This window comes from Mytilus edulis, chromosome 6, assembly GCF_963676685.1.
Source record: "Mytilus edulis chromosome 6, xbMytEdul2.2, whole genome shotgun sequence".
Taxonomy (NCBI): Eukaryota; Metazoa; Mollusca; class Bivalvia; order Mytilida; family Mytilidae; genus Mytilus; species Mytilus edulis.
In genome coordinates, this window is record NC_092349.1 from 34,836,648 (window position 1) to 34,850,353 (window position 13,706).

Below are 13,706 nucleotides of genomic sequence, written 5' to 3' on the forward strand. Positions count from 1 at the left end.
TGTACATGATGTATGTTTTTATTAAAACCAAGATGAAACCAAATATGTTCACATTGAGAAATTCTTTTTAAAATCTCTTTTTTTTTCCATGTTAGCACAATGCATCAGGTTGAAGGTCCCCATTTCGACAGCACACTGCATATGTATAATACATCACACATAGCCTAAAACAGATGATGGCCCTTTTTAGGGACGACATCAAAAGTTCAATGAAGGATAAAAAAACTTAATTGACATAGTTTTTTCACTGACCCCCACACCCCCCTCTTTACTTAATTTGGGAAAAATTGATTGACCAATAGGGATATATGTAAAATCGATTTTAGATTAACAAAACTTGCAGCAATGTTGACCCCCCACCCCCAAACTATTTGATTTAAGTTTTTTATCCTACATCGATCTTTTGATGTCGTCCCTTACCGGTCAATTGAAAAGAATATTTTGTTAAATTAAAGTAATAAGATGTGGTATAATTACAAATAAGACAACTATCTACCAAAATTCCATTGAAATGATTGTTAGCAATTATAGACAAGCATATATACGGACTTAAACAATTTTGGAAAAAAAACATACCGTATAGTGCTATAATAGGCATGATAGGCCCCAACATGAAAAATATGAAAAAAATCAATTGAGAAAACTTACGGCCATATTTATAACAAAACAATTAACGAAATCAATATGGCAGACATGAACCAACGACAACCACTGAACTACAGGCTCCTAACTACGGACAGGCACAGAATGAATGGGTCAGTTTCATAGAACTTTTTGTAAAAAATCTGTGTTTAGATGATTTACAAAGTAAATTTTCTGTACAAATAAGTAGATGATGTAAAATCGCCAATGAGACAACTATCCACCTACCAGTGTTCAAGTGGTGTAGATATACGCAAATGTAGCAGCCTTCAAGAATGAGCAAATAAAATTGAGAATGGAAATGGGGAATGTGCCAAAAACGTTATGCACGCTGTTCCTACAACTTCCAGAATTTAAAACAGCATCTTCGAAATTTCCTCCGCAAAACAAAATAAAAATGTTAGCAAACACGAACCATTTTTTTAAAACAAATTCAATATATGTTTTAGATTATGTTTTTACAGCTCTTGATCATATACTAAATATTATCTAGTATATTTGAGGATACAAATAACAAAGCCATGTGAAAAAAACGGATGTCCAACGTTACATTTAAGAAAAACTGTTTTAACTCTTTATGTATAGTGATCCTATTTCTTATTCTCTGATCTTCCTGAAACTTGGAAGGAACGACGACATGTATCGATTCTTTGTGGCGTTAAAGCCGTTATTTTGCCAAATTTCAATTGACTCGGTGGCTGCATATTAAGCTGGAATAAGAAAAATGTCCAACGACGTTTTTCGTTAACTCCATGACTGAAAGTGAATTTTATAAGTAGTTATAGCAGAAAATGAATAAAAAGAGTAAGACAATAATAACATCTACCAAAAGTACAAATATTTGCCTCATTGTTCGTGAGTTCAAATATTGCAGATTCTATCAAATCTTTTCTACACAGTCGTTTTTCAAGCGGTAGCCATTTTTTCCAACTTGATATTTCATTTTTCAAAGCAGTTAACGCGTATTATTTAACTATTATTTCAATAAGTTATTGATCAAAACAAAAGTTAGATACACGAAGAGTACAAAATGCCAAGATTCTTTTCTTATTATAAACTACATATTTGGGTCTTAAAGGAATAAAATGTTCCACACATTACAAAACGTCTGAAAACGTCAAAAAATCCGAAAAACGCTAATTTCCGACGTTACATGTTTCAAAAGAGGGACGAAAGATACCAAAGGGACAGTCAAACTCATAAATCCAAAACAAACTGACAACGCCATGGCTAAAAATGAAAAAGACAAACAGAAAAACAATAGTACACACGACACAACATAGAAAACTAAAGAATAAACAACACGAACCCCACCAAAAACTAGGGGTGATCTCAGGTGCTCCGGAAGGGTAAGCAGATCCTGCTCCACATGTGGCACCCGTCGTGTTGCTTATGTGATTACAAATCCGGTAAATAGTCTAATTCGGTAGGTCATATTCATGAAAGGGAAGGGTATTGTAGTTACGACGTAAGGAACATATCCGATATCATTTGTGAAACGGTTATTCCATAACGGTCAACCAACTCGTGATGGCGTCCGTAAAATTTACGAAGGGATGATTTCAACTTCACCATTTGGAACTCTTGGTTTAATAGCTTCCTTGTGAGCAGCAAACCTCTATCAAGAAAATCATGATAGGAAATGCAAGCACGGGAATATCGTATCAATTGGGAGATATATACCCCGTATGCAGGTGCTGCTGGAATGTTGCTACTTAGAAATGGAAAGTTCACAATTGGAAAGCTGAAATCATCTCTTTTGTCGTAAAGTTTTGTTTTCAACCGACCCTCATTGTCAATTTCTAGATGTAAGTCAAGATATGAAGCCGACTTAACTGTATCTGTAGTATCCTTTATCTCTAGTTCGATTGGATAGATGCGTTCCACATAGTCACCAAATTTTGAATTGTTTAGTGAAAGAACATCATCTATATAGCGGAAAGTAGAGTTAAAGGATATTGCTAACTTCTTATCTTTCTTCCTAAGAAGTTCCTGCATGAAGTCAGCCTCATATAATAAAGAAACAAGTCGGCGAGTAGAGGGGCACAGTTTGTTCCCATTGGAATGCCGACAGTCTGTTGAAAAACACGTCCTCCGAACGTAACAAATATGTTGTCAGTCAAGAAATCAAGCATCTTGATAATATCAGTTTCAGAGAATTTTTTGTTTGAATCAGAGTGATTCTTTACAAAGTAGGATTTATCCCTCCCTAAGACAAGATACTTGTATCTACGTTGGCCATTCTTTTTTATGAAGCAAAGTAATACCAACTCTTTCAATTTGTCTTTTAGTTTGGAATGTGGAATACTTGTGTACAGAGTAGAAAAGTCAAATGTTTTAATACTGTTACAAGATGAAAGAGAGTTAGATTGTATGTACTCTAAAAGATCTTTTGAATTTTTAAGTATCCAATTTAGGGTTCATGATTATCAAAACAAATCGTGTGGTGAAATTTGGAAAAAGATGTTGATGGCTGTCGAAAAAAAAGAAGAATAGTGCATGTTGCTATAGCCTGTGACTCCGCGGGCCGGGGACATGGTTAAAGTTTGCAATGTTTATTAATCGTTTATAGCTTTTAACGATTTATTTAAAAGAATGGTGAAATGGAAAAAAAAATCTCATTACATAAACTTCGATTAACTTTTGCAAAGACAGATTGGAGAGACTAAGACAGTCCTCTAAATGTAAAATGCGAATTTTAATTTATGTTGCGGAAGTACTCCGAAATAGTTCATTTAAAGTCACTTCAGTAAGGTGCATTCATCAATATTAAAAGACTTAATACATGTACAAGTCCAAGGAATGGTTTACTTCGCGATTTGCCCTGCTATTCGTGTTATAACTGTCGTGATGAAAGTAATTCCTGTACTAGCGAAGCCGGAATTTTTTCGTCAATATAAACTTGTGCATGAAATGGAGGTAATTGAAAGACTAATCCCAAACAGCCACGAAAACCGTTTCATTGAATAAATAAAACCCGGGATTATGTTAGCCGTTTTTACGGACGATCCAGAAGTAGATTAATGTATTTTAAAATGTATATCAGAAGTAAAACAATTTAAGCAAGCAATTTTAGATGACTTGGGAGATAATTCTCAAGCCAAGGTTCAAGTAATTGAAGGGGTGTATTTCGAAAAACTATGTGCCAGGGAAAATACAATTCTATTTTAATTAACCAAGGTTAAAAATGTTTCGATTTACTTGCAGCGTCAGATATATTTGTATTGGGGTTGAATTAAGATATAGAAATTTTACAATGACGAATAATATGCACCATGAAAGTTAAAAATTGTTAAACATCCTATGATAAAAGTTTTGTACAGCTAAACAAAATATTTATTTATGGAAAACCGTACACATGTACTTCCGTGTCATTTTCCTTCCTATATTACTTGCGACACTACTGCATTTTAGGTTGAATAACTTAAAGGGCAAACATTATTAAATTAATTTCCACAACTTGAGGTACATCACAAAAGTAAAAGAACCAGAATAAACCAATAAAAACCCGAATAAAACATGCAAACATTAATCGAAGTCAAAATCCCTCTTTGACGCTGTATTTTTAGTGTAACGTCGTGTTGTAGGAACATCGTGCACGTTGATAAAGAGACAACAACCCGACCATAGAAAAAAACAACAGCAGAAGGTCACCAACAGGTCTTCAATGTAGCGAGAAATTCCCGCACCCGGAGGCGTCCTTCAGCTGGCCCCTAAACAAATATATACTAGTTCAGTGATAATGAACGCCATACTAATTTCCAAATTGTACACAAGAAACTAAAATTAAAATAATACAAGACTTACAAAGGCCAGAGGCTCCTGACTTGGGACAGGCGCAAAAATGCGGCGGGGTTAAACATGTTTGTGACCACTATAAAAGTCCTTAATTATAATTATGCAAAATGTCAAACAATTCAAACGAGGAAAACCAACTCAGCAACTGCCTGATTTATAAGAAAACACTAAACGAAATACAAATATGACAGACAGCAATGAACAACAATAACTGAATCCAAGGCCTGACAGGAAAACAAAGCATGAGGCAGGACTAAAATTTGTTTAGAGCACAACCCAACCATAACTTTGGACAGTGGTGCAACAGTACAACAAAAAAAACAAAAAAATAAAATTCAGTTTAGATTGGTACCACGCACAAAAAGTAATCATTGCTCCTTTATGTATCCAATTTAAACAGACAACGCCATGGCTAACAAAGGAAAAAATACAAACAGACAAATAATAGTACACAAGACACAACATAGAAAACTAAAGACTAAGCAACACGAACGGCACCAAAAACTGGGGGACAACCAGGTGCTCCGGAAGGGTAAGCAGATCCTGCTCCACATTGGCATCCGTCGTGTTGCTCATGTTATTACAAACCCGGTAAATAGTATAATTCGGTAGGTCATATTCGTGAAAAGGGAAGGGGATTGTAGTTACGACATAAGGAACATATCCGATATCATCTGTGAAACGGTCAACTCGTGATGGCGTCCGTAAAATTAACAAAGGGATGATTCAACTTCGCCATTTGGAACTCTTGGTTAAATAGCTTCATTGTGAGCAGCAACCCTCTCTCAAGGAAATCATGATAGGAAATACAAGCCCGGGAATATCGTATCAATTGGAAGATAAATACTCCGTATGCAGGCGCTGCTGGAATGTTGCTATACATAGAAATGGAAAGTTCGCAACTGGGAAGCTGTAATCATCTCTTATGACCTAAAGTTTTGTTTTCAACCGACCCTCATTGTCAATTTCTAGATGTAAGTCAAGATATGAAGCAGACTTAACTGTATCTGTTGTATCCTTTATCTCTAGTTCAATGGGACAGATGCGTTCAACATAGCCACCTAATTTTGAATTATTTAATGAGAAAACGCATGAGACCTCAATGAACTTAGACTACTGTTTTATCTCATGATCGGAATGCCTTTCATTTCTTCTTGGAATGCAATTGATATACCGATAGGAACAATCTATAAAATAGCATTCATTATTTTCGAATTACTAGCAAAAATTAAATGAAGGAGGATAACTTTGAAATATTTAAAGAATTTTTGTAATTCATCGAAAAATCGAAAAGATTATTTGGTGATTTAAAATAGTTTGGACAAATTAATTAACTAGCCATTGGTGCGTCAGGAATGTTCATGGGCTAGAAGACAATCTGAAAGATGACTCTTAAAGTTTGTTTTATCTCTACTGATATGATACCAATACCTTACTGGAAACCTGCTGGAAAGGGTCAGACTCAACTTGATTTTCCTGAATTTTAAACTTTGAAATAATGTCAAGAAAAATGAAGAAGCGTTCTAGAAGATTAATTGGTTGGATACTTTTTTTCTTCTATAAATCAAGGTTTTATTATGGTATTGCTGTACTAGAAATTACTTCATCCGAAAAAAAAACCATTAGGGATTAAAACTTGACAAAGATTTCTTTGGATTAAAAAGACAAGTGTATATGTGTGCATAATATATCCACCAATTAAGCGAGTTCGCCTTATTTTGATAATGATGTTTGGAAACTAGAGGGGAGAATCTTTAATTTAAAAGGCAATGGAAACATTTTAATTATTAAGGGAGTTTTTATAAGACTTTTACAAATGGCTTATCATTATACATGTAAAAAATTTACAAAAAGAACATGGGGGTTACCGGGAACAGTTTTTCAAGGCATTGAAATGGATAAAACCAGAGGATTCCGAAAATCTGACAAAAACTCCAAAACAGGATAAGCCAGCTTCCTTAAGGATTTAAATGCAAGATTTTCTTATAATGCAAATTTCATTGAAAATGAAACCAAGATATGTGAGTTTGTACAAAAATGAATTACCAAATGACTACAGTCAATACATTTATTTACTCAGAAATTCGGCAGATAGTGTCAAATTGACATTTGTGTTGCCTCCCAGCTCCAGTTGCTACATGGTCGCTTTGTTGTAGACCTCTTTAGACATTTTACATATATATCATAAAACATATTAGACAATTACAGCAGATGCTTTTGTTGACTTGGATCTCATTAATTCAGGCAATAAACTTCCAAGATGGTGTCTTAATATATTTATCAGATCACTCACTACTCTCAGTAGAATTTAGATGTAAAGTACCAGTAAAACATGTTTTTGGGAATAAAGCCGACTTATAGAATGGAAACTAATTTAAAATCTAGATGTTTCGGAACGACATGAATCGCTTCGTCTCAAAAAGTGAAAAAATCTGCAATTTCAACAAGACATATGGACACAAACATGCATTGATAGTATCCATCTCGCAAGACCAATACTAGTAGTTTGATGAAAAATGTCCTTGATTAATGAAAAGTTAAATTTCAAACTATCAGCAAATAGGAAGTGGATGTACAGCAGATCTAACAAGATGTGTTGAAACGACATAAAAATCAGCATACATGTAGTCCTAAGTCCGTAATTTCGCCAAAAACTAGCAGAGCGGAAGGAAACTTACACTTGATCTGTAACTCATCATGGTTAACTTACAAGCCAAAAATCAGCCCAATATCTGAAGGCGTTTAGAAAAAAAGTCCGTATAACTGTGATTTTCAACAATTTACCATAGTCCAAAGTCGGTAATTTTGGCAAAAATTAGCAGAGCAGAACGGAACTTTAACATGATCTATAACTCATCATGGTTAACTCACATACCAAAAATCAGCCCAATATCTGAAGGGGTTCAAAAAATTAGCGTAAAATGTTTTTTTTGCGGAATGACGGACAAGGGTAAAAAATATATGGCCCAGACAACTTTGTTGCGGGGCCATTAAAAATAGATTTCTTCTTCTTTTAGCATGTTTAGTGAAACGGATAATTTTAATCGTTTGAAAAATTAACTAACATTTTAGAAACTTTCGCTAAAAAATTCTGTAAACATGTAAGATATAAAAAATATAATGTAAAAAAGAAAAGCTGTTCGTCAGATCAACTTACAAGACCTACAAAACCGGTAGATGGTCTAGGACTAAAACTAAGACAGCAACTATATGATATCAATCATGTCAATATTAAACGAAGCTTTTTAACCACTGTAAAATTTATTATAAGAATGGTAGAAAGAATAAAATATTTTCATTGAAAGGTAATTTCTTTTAAACTTCTGAATCGAAGAAAATCTATTCCTAAATAGTTCCTACTTGATTTATTGATAACGAAAAGATTCTGACTATATAACAATTATGTAGACATCCCAATACACTTTCATATATTAGAAAAAAACATTTCCAGTCTCAAGGAAATCCAGATAATGCATGTGAAGTACAAACAACGTGTAAAAAAATTAAATTTCTTAAAAAGCATTGGACGAGACCCTATCTCATGAAATTATTCAGTATAGCTGTGTCGCAACTAGAAGATCTCTTACCAAACATTTTAATGTTATACCTTAATCAGGGAAATATCCTACTCATATGGAGAAGTTTATATTCAAATCAGGAAACAACACGGATCTGAATAACATGAATAACTATTAGAAGAATCTTCCTTCAACCTGTGTTGCTAAGTTGTTTAGTTCACTCTATATAACATTATGAAAAGGTATTTGAAAATCAACCAGTCGGGCTTGGAATAAACCATAAACAACAGACAGCATATTTATATTGATATCAGTCATATCTAAATAGACGGTCCTGGGACACAGTTATCGTCCTTTGATTTTCGATGTCTATACAAATAGAGTCCCTAGTGTGGGCAGTGTAAAAATTGCAAATGTTTTTTGTATAACTTCCAAATTTATTTCTTCATATTTTATGCAAAAAAATGTAAGTAGGGGGATGAAATTTCATATTAAAAAAAAATTGGGGCATGTATTTTTAGGTAAAGTACAAATGTAGTGATTTGGTCCAGTTTGAAATGGTCAAAAATTAGTATGCCTGAAACTGTCAAACTGAAATACAAACCCCTTAACATAAAATTGTCCATATTTTGAGTTGAGCCGATAGACTTTTCTCTAATTTTGATATAATTGTCCCAGAAGTAGTACACTACACCGTAAAAATCTTTTTTGGATAGAACAGGTGCAATTTTTTTAATTTGCATTTTTTGTGTGAAAAAAATGCAACACGAAATAACTGTGTTTTCCTGTCAGACAGTAAACAGTTGATACTGAAAAAAACAACAAATGTCGAATTAACAAAACTGCATAATTATTTTATAAAGATCAATTACTGTATTTGACCAAAGAATATATCTACTTCTGAATATTATCAATTTGAAAGGTTGCATGAATCAGAACAATTCAGATTATCCAGAAACTTAAAGTTTGAACGTTGAACTTGAAGCTCCTCATACGTTTCGATTCCTATATATCCTTAGATAGAAATAAAATCGGCTTTGGGCGTTCCTGGTGAAGGTAAATCCATAAAAGCATGACATTTATAAACTGCTGTTTTCATTTTTACAGCACTGGGTCGATATCATAAGTGGTAGACTATCAGTTCCAGATGGTATCATCAGTTCCATAGTCAACACTTCGGTACTGACTGCCATGATTTACAACAAAATTTCTTAAATTGTCCGTAATTTTTCTCAACACTCTCCCTTTTAATCTCGTTCAGTGTGCTAAAAAAATGTACATTAAAGAAAACACAAATCAATCAGAAGAGGAAAATCAAATTAAATAAAACAATATGATATATAGGGTTATATTTACCCACCCCTCCAAAAAAACAACAACAGAAGTATAAACTAAAAGCAAATAAAATGCTGGTGGACATTTATTTGTATTATTTAATTAATTAATTAGTATTTATTCGTATTTCCTATAATTACAATTATTGTTTTATCATTTTTATTATTTTTACATAATTTTTTTTCTTATTATTGTCTAGATGTTTTATTGTCGTTTATAATATTCAAATGAGTGTCAAAATAAATGTTGATTACATGAAAAAATAAAATCTAATCAAAAAATAAAATCCCTGTTAACACGCTAATGCACAATTGATCCTATAAATAAAAAGTGTCCTTGTATTGCATGTTCAAATAGGCAGCAAATCGTGAAAAAAAATCATTCAACTTGTGTCACCAATTTTGGACGGTAAGCTACGATTGGATCATATTGTGATCGACATGTGTTTAATCCTGATCAACCCTATTAGAGACATACAAACCTATAAGCATTATTTTTTCTTAAATCAAAAATATATACATTTCCAACTATGATAACAAGACACAATCCATTTTTCATAACCTATTATTCACTAGTTCATTCTTTTTATACATTTATATTGTTATTGAAGTCATATATACATATTGAATTTATATATTTTGGAGCAAACGTATGATTCTTTTAAGGGGGAATGGAGGGAATGGAATGGCAGATCCTGCAAATAAAGGATCAATAGTTATCAAAGGAACCAGGATTATAATTTAGTACGCCAGACGCGCATTTCGTCTACATAAGACTCACCAGTGACGCTCATATCAAAATATTTATAAAGCCAAACAAGTACAAAGTTGTAGAGCATTGAGGATCCAAAATTCCAAAAAGTTGTGCCAAATACGGCTAAGGTAATTTATGCCTGGGATAAGAAAATCCTTAGTTTTTCGAAATAATCAAAGTTGTGTAAACAGGAAATTTATAAAAATGACCACATTATTGATATTCATGTCAACACCGAAGTGTTGACTACTGGGCTGGTGATACCCTCGGGGACGAATCGTCCACCAACAGTGGCATCGACCCAGTGGTTTAAATAGTTATCAAAGGTACCAGGATTATAATTTAGTACGCCAGACGCGCGTTTCGTCTACATAAGACTCATCAGTGACGCTAATATCAAAACATTTCAATAGCCAAAGACTGTTATTTGAAATTCATCTTATTCATCCCCCTTTTTCCGTTTTTTCCAAAATAAAAATCCAATTTTAGCTTGCTTACCTGAGAAATATTTTGCATACATTCCTTACTTGCGAAGTTTCTCGGCTGAATGGAAGTGAAAAAAAAGATCGTTATAACTGTAGCTTACATTAATTGGTAAATGGCCATTTATGTTTCTAATCTGTTTAATTTTGCTACTTCTTCTAAATGCAAAATGTACTACTTCTTTCTTGAGACGTCGTACAAGTCAGATACAAAACAAAGGTAACAAAAACAGGCCGGGAACAACCTCCCGGATAGTTCTTCTGCACTTGTAGTCAGGTGAAGGTCATTGGCTATCGCCTTGAACCTTCATCTGACTACTCGTGCAGAAAAACTATCCGGCAACGGTTGTTACCGGCCTGTGTCTTCGTTACCTTTGTATTGTATCTAATACTTACCTGCATTTTAGTAATTTTTCCAAGTAAACATTGAACATGTTTTTATGCTTTCAATTTAGTCATGGAAGTCATAAGCTTTAGATTCACGTGCAAAAAACTAATTTTGGTTAGACTAGATTTGGTTGGTGCATTTGTCAAATAAATGTAGCAACTTATTGAAAGAATGTGGAAATACATGACAACAAAATTGTATTGGACATGGACAAGGCGCCATACTTTTCCAAAAATAACATAATGAAATAATAATTTTGTGATGATGGAGTTTTAGGCGTCAAATATATTTAGCTAAATATTTGGGAATACAGGAAATATGATCATTACCAAAAACGTATACATATATATTTATCTAATTCCCCTTATTATTCGATAAGAATTTGTAAATAAACTTCGTACATTTAAGCCTTCAGAATTACTTAACATGTTTACAACCAGGAAAAAAAACGAGTCATATGAGCTCACTTTGCAAAGGTTTACTGTTTGCCTAAACATTTCATATTGCAAATTTTATGTCAACCTGTTGGCCATTGTGCCCGTAACTTGTAAAGTCCAGTATATTTATATATTTTACTTATAAATGTTGATAATATCACGAAACGTTTTATTTGACAACACCAACTCTGATAGAAGTGTTTTTATCTATTTAAGAAGCATATAAATACTGTTCTCTTCAAAGATTTTTTGTCTCGCGTCGACGAAGTAAAGAAGACTTAGATATGCGGTTTCCGACGGCGGCGTCAACAATGTATTAGTTTGTGTGAGGAATGACTAGTAGTTGGCCAATGATATTTGGTATGAAGAAGTTTGGAATTTACACAACTCATTTTGATGGAGATTATTCAGCGCCGCCCACCCAGTCATGGTCTATCGACTATTTCAACTGATCGGGCGGAGCTTATGTTTTAATTTGCATGAGGACAGTCGATTTTAAAATGTGTGTGATTACGATGATTGCCGTTATAGTTATTACTGATTTCTAATCACCTATCAGTGACCTCAAAGGAATTTACAAAAGAATGACTGGACAGTGCATTGATGAGTGTATCCTAAAACACCTATCTATAGATGGACTGGTTTATTGTGAGCGAACTGGATAAACTCCGCCCAGTCAAGTGAAATAAATTGAGTAATACTAGTAGTTTAAATGTTTTAGTTTATGGTTAAGCCATTTTAAGTGAAACCATTTGTGGTAGGTCAATACTATTTGGTTTACGGACGTGTTAGCATTATCCCATCTTATTTCCATGAAGAATTTTTGGTTCTGCCCCTTCATTCATGGTCTATAAACTTTGAACGTTTGCTTCTTTTACATGTTTTATTTTGTGTTTAGGTCAGTATAAGGGAAAACGTTATTGGTAGATCAATGATATTTTGTATGCAAATGTATAAGCATTTGGTACATCTCATTTCCATAAAAATTATTTGATCCCGCCCCCGCGCCTCATCTTGGTCTTTTGACTTTGAATGTTTTGCAAAGTTAAAGCTTTCTTGTTATTAGATGAATTGAAGATGTACCACCGATATTAAGTCAATGATATTTAGTAAACCGATATTTTTAGCATTTGTTAGTCTTGTTTCGATGGGTTTATATGACTCAACCCCCTGTTTATTGACTTTCAATGATTGACATATTACATGTTTGAATGTTGTCATTTTAATTTCAATATTTGCATTAAACTGTCAAAATTCCAAACTCGAGACAAATCTCTGTGTTAACAGTTGTCTGTCTTTATTGTGTCTTTTTTTTATTTATTGATTTTATCATGTTTATGTTTTTCAGTTAATAATATACTTATTTTAATTGTTTTAAATGTTTGGCAGAAAACTGGCAACTTGTTATTAGAGATCCAATTGTATGTTGCGCAAATCTTATTTAAATCAATGAGAAAATGCACATTACGTCCACTTCGCGGACCATTGCATACTTTATGTTGATACAAAAAGACAATACCATAGCCAAATAAAAAAACAGACATTTAGGCAACAAACAGCCCTGAAAGCTATGAACATCAAACTGAAGGTGAAACATGAAAAGTTGCAGTAGTAAATATCGGTCATAAAATCTACCTGTGCTCATATCACATCTCTTTATCTTTTAAGCTTTGGACTATGGAAAACTCATCGAAGCAAATACATTGCAGTTATATAAAATGTATGTCATGAACATATCTTATGAAACGGTTGTATAAGTTTATGTGTTTACGTAGTCTATCATGTGATGTGAATATGCTTGTTGTTGTATTGATAGATGAAAAAATACCTAACAATTCCTTTTAATATTTTACTCATTTGAAGTGTTTCGGATCCATAACTGACCATTAGTGCATGCACTTTCATGTATCCATAGTCATTCAACCGTATCTCAATATAAAAATTAAAAAAATATATATATATATATATATATATATGAACACAGTTTCGAGAAAATTAGTTTCATATTAGTATTAAACAATATATAATGTACAATTAAAATTCCCCAGAGAAATCCGAGTGCGTTCACCTTGCCAAAAAATATTCTTTCTTGAACAAAATCAAAATTGAAATTTGAGTATTTCTAATAAAGATATGGTAATGAAAGCATATCTCAGGGGTCACACAAAGGCTAGTCATTGAGTACATGTATTTGTATAACCTTATCATTTTCAAAACGGGTGTGTCCAAAGATGCATCAAGATTGTCAAATATTGTAATAACTGAGCATACATATCATCAATTTATGAGAAAAAAAATCAAAATTTGATATCATTTCCTTACTCTTTTTGTCATGGGGATTAAAATGATAATT